This window comes from Crocuta crocuta, unplaced genomic scaffold, assembly GCF_008692635.1.
Source record: "Crocuta crocuta isolate KB4526 unplaced genomic scaffold, BGI_CrCroc_1.0 scaffold152, whole genome shotgun sequence".
Classification (NCBI taxonomy): domain Eukaryota; kingdom Metazoa; phylum Chordata; class Mammalia; order Carnivora; family Hyaenidae; genus Crocuta; species Crocuta crocuta.
In genome coordinates, this window is record NW_027528798.1 from 5,385,960 (window position 1) to 5,393,065 (window position 7,106).

General features: G+C 40.1%; 1 pseudogene; it reads right to left on the reverse strand.

The window, feature by feature from the left end:
* Positions 1–1,020: 1,020 nt before the first annotated feature.
* Positions 1,021–1,309, reverse strand: LOC144224507 (large ribosomal subunit protein eL43 pseudogene; annotated as a pseudogene).
* Positions 1,310–7,106: the final 5,797 nt, after the last annotated feature.

Genomic DNA, 7,106 nt, shown 5'->3' on the forward strand with positions numbered 1-7,106 from the left:
TTACCCTGGCGATAAGCTTATTGATTTTATTGATCTTTTCAAAGAACCAGCCTTTGGTTTTATTGATTTTCTCTTTGATTTCCTGTTTTCAATTTAAGTGATTTCTGCTCTAATTTTTATTATTTCTTCTCCTTATTTTGGATTTAATTTTTTTTTAATTTTTCTACTTTCTTAAGGTGGTAGCTTAGATGATTGATTTTAAATCTTTCTGCTTTTCTATATTAGAAAGATTCAATACTATAAATGATTCAATACTATAAATTTCCCTTTAAGAACTATTTTTGCTGTATCCCACAAATTTTGATACGTTGTGTTTGCATTTTTTTCATCCAAAATATTTTAAAATTTACCTTGATATTTCTTCTTTGCCTCATCTAGAAGTATGTTGTTTAATCTCTAAGTTTGGGGGGGATTTTCCAGCTATCTCTCTGTTATTGATATCTCATTTTAATTCCATGTGGTCTGATAGCAGACATAGTATGGTTTCTATGCTTTTAAATTTGTTAAGGTGTATTTTATGGCCCAGAATGTGGCCCATCTTGGTGAATATTCCATGCGAGCTTGAGAAGAATGTGTATTCTGTTATTGTTGGATGAAGTAGTCTATAGATGTCCATTATATCAGTTGATTGATGGTAATGTTGAGTTCAACTGTATACTGACTTATTTTCTGACTGCTGGGTCTATCCATTTCTTTTTGTTGTTGTTGTTATATAAACTCATTTATTATAGGCTAGCAATGTTTCATTTCTTTTTTTTTTAAAGAGATTTTATTTATTTTTTAAAAATTTTTTAATTTTTTTTTAAAATTTATTTCTAGGAGAGAGAGAGAGACAGCGTGAGCAGGGGAGGGTCAGAGAGAGAGGGAGACACAGAATCCGAAGCAGGCTCCAGGCTCTGAGCTGGCAGTCAGCACAGAGCCCGACGCGGGGCTCGAACCCACAAACTGCAAGATCATGACGCTTAACCGACTAAGCCACCCAGGCGCCCCAGGCTAGCAATGTTTCAAATGTTGGAGTTTCTACTGGTCTTTCAACTCCTTCAGTCTTTTGATGGCCGACTTCACTGTGATAGCAGAAGTGCTGTGGTAATAGTGTTGTAGGTCCAGCACCACCAGCTACACTTTTCATGCAAAAACCATGATGCCAGATTTCCACAGCTCATCTTTTCATCTTGGTTTTGCCACAGAAGGAGCAAGTGTACTTGGCATGCCGGCTTATTTCAGTCTTCTTCACCATTTTCCTGAGGGAGGCACCTTATTGGGTCCCATATTTACTGACAATTCCAACCTTCTTGGTGCAGTTAGTCATGGATGGGCAAACTAGACCTGAGCCCAGAGAGGACTATCCATTTCTGATAGAGGAATGCTGAGGTCTTCAACCATGATACTGGATTCATCTATTTCTCCCTGAAATTCTGCCAGTCATTGCCTCACATATTTTGAATCTCTGTTGTTAGACATCTGTATGAGAAGAATTGTTATATCTTCTTGGAGAATTGACCCCTTTATCATTATTCAGTGCCCCTCTTTATCCCTGAAGAAGTCTGCTCTGTCTAAAGTTAGTATAATTAGTCTTGCTTTCTTTTAATTAGTGTTAGAATGGTATATCTTTCTCCATCCATTTACTTTTAATCTATATGTGTCTTTATATTTAACGGGAGGGTTTCTCATAAATGACATATAGTTAGGTCTTGGTTTTTGATCTTCCCTAACAATGTGTCTTTTCATTGGTGCATTTAGACCATTGGTGTTCATAGTGATTATTGATATAGTTGGAATAATATCTGCCACATTTGCAACTGTTTTCTATTTTCTCTCCTTGTTCTTTGTTTTTTAAATGTTTATTTATTTTGAGAGAGAGAACAAGTGGAGGAGGGGCAGGGAGAGAGAGAGAGAATCCTAAGCAGGCTCTACACTGTCAACATGGAGCCAACACGGGGCTCCAACTCATGAACCATGAAATCATGACCTAAGCCAAAATCAAGAGTCAAATGCCTAACCGACTGAACCACTGAGGCACTCTTTGTTCTTTGTTCTTATTTTTGTCTCCTGTTCTTTTTCTGCTTTTGTGGTTTTTATTGAATATTTTATATAATTCCATTTTCTCTTCTTTCTTAGCATATGAGTTTACTTCTTCCTTTTCTCCTCCTCCTCCTCCTTTTTTTCTTTTTTTAGTAATTGCCTTGAGTTTGCAATACACGTTTATAACTTATCCAAGTCTACCCTCAGATAGAGGGTAGCTGCTTTACAGGTTGTGTGAGTACCTTATAATAAAAAAACAATCTTGATTCTCCATCTTGTCCCTTTGTATCACTGATATCACTGATATCATTTATCTGACATGTGCATAAGCATATGTATAGATAAGCATACATAATCAAATACATTGTGGCTATTTATTATTTTGAAGAAACTTCAAATCTTATATTATTCAAATCAAATATTATTATTTTGAAGAAACTTATCTGTAGATCAATTAAGAATAGAAAAAAGAATAGCTCCTTGGTGGCCCAGTCAGTTAAGCATCGACTCTTGATTTCTGCACAGGTCATGATCTCACGATTCATGAGATCGACCCCCACATTGGGCTCTGCACTGACAGTGTGGAGCCTGATAGGGATTCCCTCTTTCCCCTCTCTCTCTCTTCCCTTCTCTTGCTCTCTCTCAATGAATAAATAAACACATAAAAGAGAATAATAAAAAGAGAAGTTTTTATTTTACCTTCAGTTATTCCTTCTTTGATGTCCTTTTTTTCCCTTTTTTAAAAATGTTTACTCATTTTGAGAGAGAGAGAGAGAGAGAGAGAGAATCCCAAGCAGGCTCCACACTGTCAGTGCAGAGCCCAGTGTGGGGCTCAATCTCATGAACTGTGAAATCATGACCTAAGCTGAAATCAAGAGTCTGATGCCTAACTGACTGAGCCATCCAGGCACCCCAGTGCTCTTTCTTTCTTTATGTAGATCTGGGCTTATGACCTATATAAATTTCCTTCTCTCTAAAGAAATTCTTTTAACATTCCTTGCAAGGCAGGTCAACTAGCAGCAAATTCTCAATTTTTGTTTGTCTGAGGAAAACTTTATTTCTCCTTTACTTTTTTCTTTTTCTTTTTTTTTTTTTGAGAGAGCATAAGCAGGGGAGAGGCAGAGAGAGGGGGACAGAGGATCAGAAGCGGGCTCTGCACTGACAACAACCATGGGATCATGACCTGAGCAGAAGTTGGACACTCCATCGACTGAGCCATCCAAGTGGCCCCATTTCTCTTTCACTTTTGAAAGATAATTTCACAGCATACAGAATGCTAAATTGGTGGAGTTTTTCTCTCAACACTGTAAATATTTCACTCCATTCTCTTCTTGTTTGAATGGTTTCTGAGGAGAAAGTGTATTTAGTTCCTAACTTTGATCCTCAAGGTATTTTTTCTCTGTCTTCTTTTAGGAATCATCTTCTTACTTTCTTTTTTTTTATTTTTTATTTTTATTTCTTAATGTTTTTATTTCTGAAAGAGAGACAGCATGAGTAGGGGAGGGCCAGAGAGAGAGGGAGACACAGAATCTGAAGCAGGCTCCAGGCTCTGAGCTAGCTGTCAGCACAGAGCCCGACATGGGGCTCGAACCCACAAACTGTGAGATCATGACCTGAGCCGAAGTCGGATGCTTAACCGACTGAGCCACGCAGGTGCCCCCATCTTCTTACTTTCTACTTTTTATTCTTTAACTGACTTTGTATAGTTTGAAGATGATATTCCCTGGTGTAGCTCTCTGGGGGGCATTTATTCCATGTGATGTTCTCTGAGCTTCTTGGTTCTGTGGAATTTAGGGGAAATTCTCAGGCATTATTGTTTCAAAGATTTCTTTTGTTCCTTCTTTTCTTCTCCTTCTGGCATTCCCATTTACATGTCTGTAACATCTTTTGTAGTTGCCCCCAGTTCTTGGATATTATGCTTTATTTTCCCCCCACTCTTTTTCTATTTTCTTTTTAGTTTTGGAAGTTACTACTGAAATATCTTCAAGTTCAGAGATTCTTTCCTCAGCTGTGTCCAATCTACTAATAAGCCATCAAAGACATTCTTCATTTCTGTTACAGGTTTTTTTTTTTTTAATGTTTGTTTATTTTTGAGAGAGACAGAGACCGAGTGCGAGCAGGGGAGGGGCAGAGACAGATGGAAACGCAGAATCCAAAACAGGCTCCAGGCTCTGACTCAAACCATGAGATCATGAACTGAGCTGAAGTCAGACACCTAATCAAAATCAACTGAGCCACCCAGGTGCCCAGAGCTGTTAGCATTTTAATCACAGTTGTGGCAAATTCCTAGTCTGATACTTCCAACATCCCTGCCATTTCCGAGTCAGGTTCTGAGGCTTGTTCTGTCTCTTTAAACTGTGTTTTTTGCCTGTTAGTATGTCTTGTAATTTTTTTTTTTTAATAGCCAGACATGATGCACTATGTAAAAGGAAGTGCTGCAAATAGGCTAAGTACTACAGTGGTAAGGTGTTGGTGAGAGGAGTGTTCTCCAGTCCTGTGATTAGGTCTTAGACTCTGAGCCTGGGTCTCTGGACTGTGAACTTCACATGTGCTTCTTGGTTGTCTCCCCCTGTAGCTGGGACATGATGGCTAGGGTAGACTGGAGCTGAATATTTCCCTTCTCTCACATGGATTGCTGGAGCCAGCTGGAGTGGTATATTTATTTTTTATCATAGTACTTTCTAAAAATAAAATGAAATTACCTTCACACCTGCCTAAATTCAGAGTCTTGGAGACTCCTTTCCTTTGCTCTTATTTTCCTCTCTATTGCCTTCACTGTAACAATCAGCTCAGGGTTTAGCAGCATTGTGGTTGGAGCTGACCTATTTTTTCAAAATTTCTCTTTCTTGAAATTTCTGTGAATTGAGAGGAAAAGGTCTCAGCAAATCCCCCGGCACTGGTTTGTGAGAGGAGAGTGTATTAGTTAGGCTTTTTTGGACAGCACAGATGACCCTGTGGGATGGATGGTTTATTGCAGTCCCGTGGCTGGGACAGCCAGCAGGCAGCACGGGGAACTGAGGTCCACCTCAGCACCACCAGGGGATCTCCTGAGCACAGCTGCCGCCCTGTTTGCGCTTCTTGGGGGAGCCGGTGAGGCTGCTCCTTGTCTTTTCAGCCACATCCAGGTCTGAGAGGACTGCAGCCCACTGCCTCCGTGGCTGTGCTGTGTCTCGTGACTTCACCGCTTGGGCCAGGGCTGACCGAACGTAGAGTGGACAACAGATTCAGGAGAGGTGGGACACCAACTCTCAGGCCAACCTGAGCCAGTCAGGCTCCCTGTCCTGAAAAGAAAAGAAAAGAAAAGAGAAAAGAAAGGGATGGGAAGAGAAGGATGGAAGGAAGGAAAAAAAGAAAGAAAGAAAGAAAGAAAGAAAGAAAGAAAGAAAGAAAGAAGGAAGGAAGGAAGGAAGGAAGGAAGGAAGGAAGGAAGGAAGGAAGGAGAGGGAGGGAGGGAGAAAAGAAAAGAAAGAAAAGAAAAGGAAAGAAAAGAAAGCAGGAGGAAGGGAGGGTCTCCCCAGGGGCACCTGGGTGGCTCAGTTGGTTGTCGATGACTCTTAATTTTGGCTCAGGTCATCATCTCACAGTTCGTGGGTTCAAGCCCCATGTGGGGCTCTGCACTGGCAGCATGGAGCCTTCTTGGGATTCTCCCTCTCTCCCTCTCTCTGCCCCTCCCCTGTGCACATGCTCTCTCTCTCAAAATAATAAACTTTAAAATAAAATGTTAACCCAAGGTACAGCTTGAAAGGAGGTTTCAGGCATTACCTGCTAGTGGGAAATTAGCTAGTGTGAGAGTGGGGAGCCGAAAGCAAAGAACCTTAGAGTGTCCCTTAGATGTGTTTGTATCAGGAGAGAGAAAAGGAGGGAAGAGAAGCTTGGGATGGGCTGATCCAACCTAGCAGCTGGGTCATTCATTCAACAAGTATCTAGTAGACACTTAACAGTGCCAGGCCTGTTCCAGACTTAGGAAAAAAATACTCAAAAATCTCAGCCCTCTTATACTGACTTGGCAAGGGTGAGGATGGCAGAGTAAGAGGAAGGGAGAAAAATAAACATAATAAAAGGTAAATTATGTTATATTAGAAAGTGAGAAGTGCACAGGGTGTCTGTGTGGTTCAGTTTGTTAAGCATCTGACTCTTGATCTCAGCTCAGGTCTTGATCTCAGGTTGTGAGTTCAAGCTCCTCTTTGGGCTCTGTGCTGGGTGTGAAGCTACTTAAAAAATAAAATTAAAAAACCCACAAAATATATGTCCACATTAGAACCTGTATATAAATATTCATAACAGCATTATTATTAATAGTCAAATAGTAGAAACAACCCCAATAGCCATCAACTGATGAATGGAAAAACAAAATGGGGTATGTCCATACATTGGAATATTACTTGAAAATAAAAAGAAGTGAAATACTTGTATATGTGACAAGGACATATACCATATATACCATATCCTTTAAAACATTATTTAAAGTGAAAAAAAGTAAAGTCACATATTGTGCAATTCTATTTAGATGAAATATCCAGAAAAGGCAAGTCTATAGAGACAGGAAGCAAATTGGTGGTGAGGAGTCTGGAAGGAAATGAGCACTACTAAGGGGCACAGAGCTGCTTTTTTAGGGATGATGAAAATACTCTAAGATTGATTATGGTGATGGTTGTTCTAGTCTGTGAATGTACAAAAAACCCTGAATTCTGCACTTTAAATTAGGGAACTGTATGGTAGATTAGCTGTATCACAAATAACACTATTATTTCTTAAAAGCTTAAGAGAAAGGCACAGAGCAGTTTCCCTAAGGGGGCTGTTACTGCAGAACACCTCATGTGAGCATGTGTCACGGCCAGACATTGAGACCAATTAGACCACAAATGTCTCCAGCCAATCATACTTGGTGATGCTTGGTCACGCTCTGGTCACACGGAGCTGTTGGTACTTAATCCTGATCATGGGAGCCTGGGCTGACAAAGCTAATTGCACATAGCATGTATAGCAATGGCTAAAGGCACAGGCGCTACAATGACACAAACCTAATTTTGAACCTTGGCTCTCTGTCCAGTGAGCACTGGCAAGTTAACCTCTCTCAGCCTCAG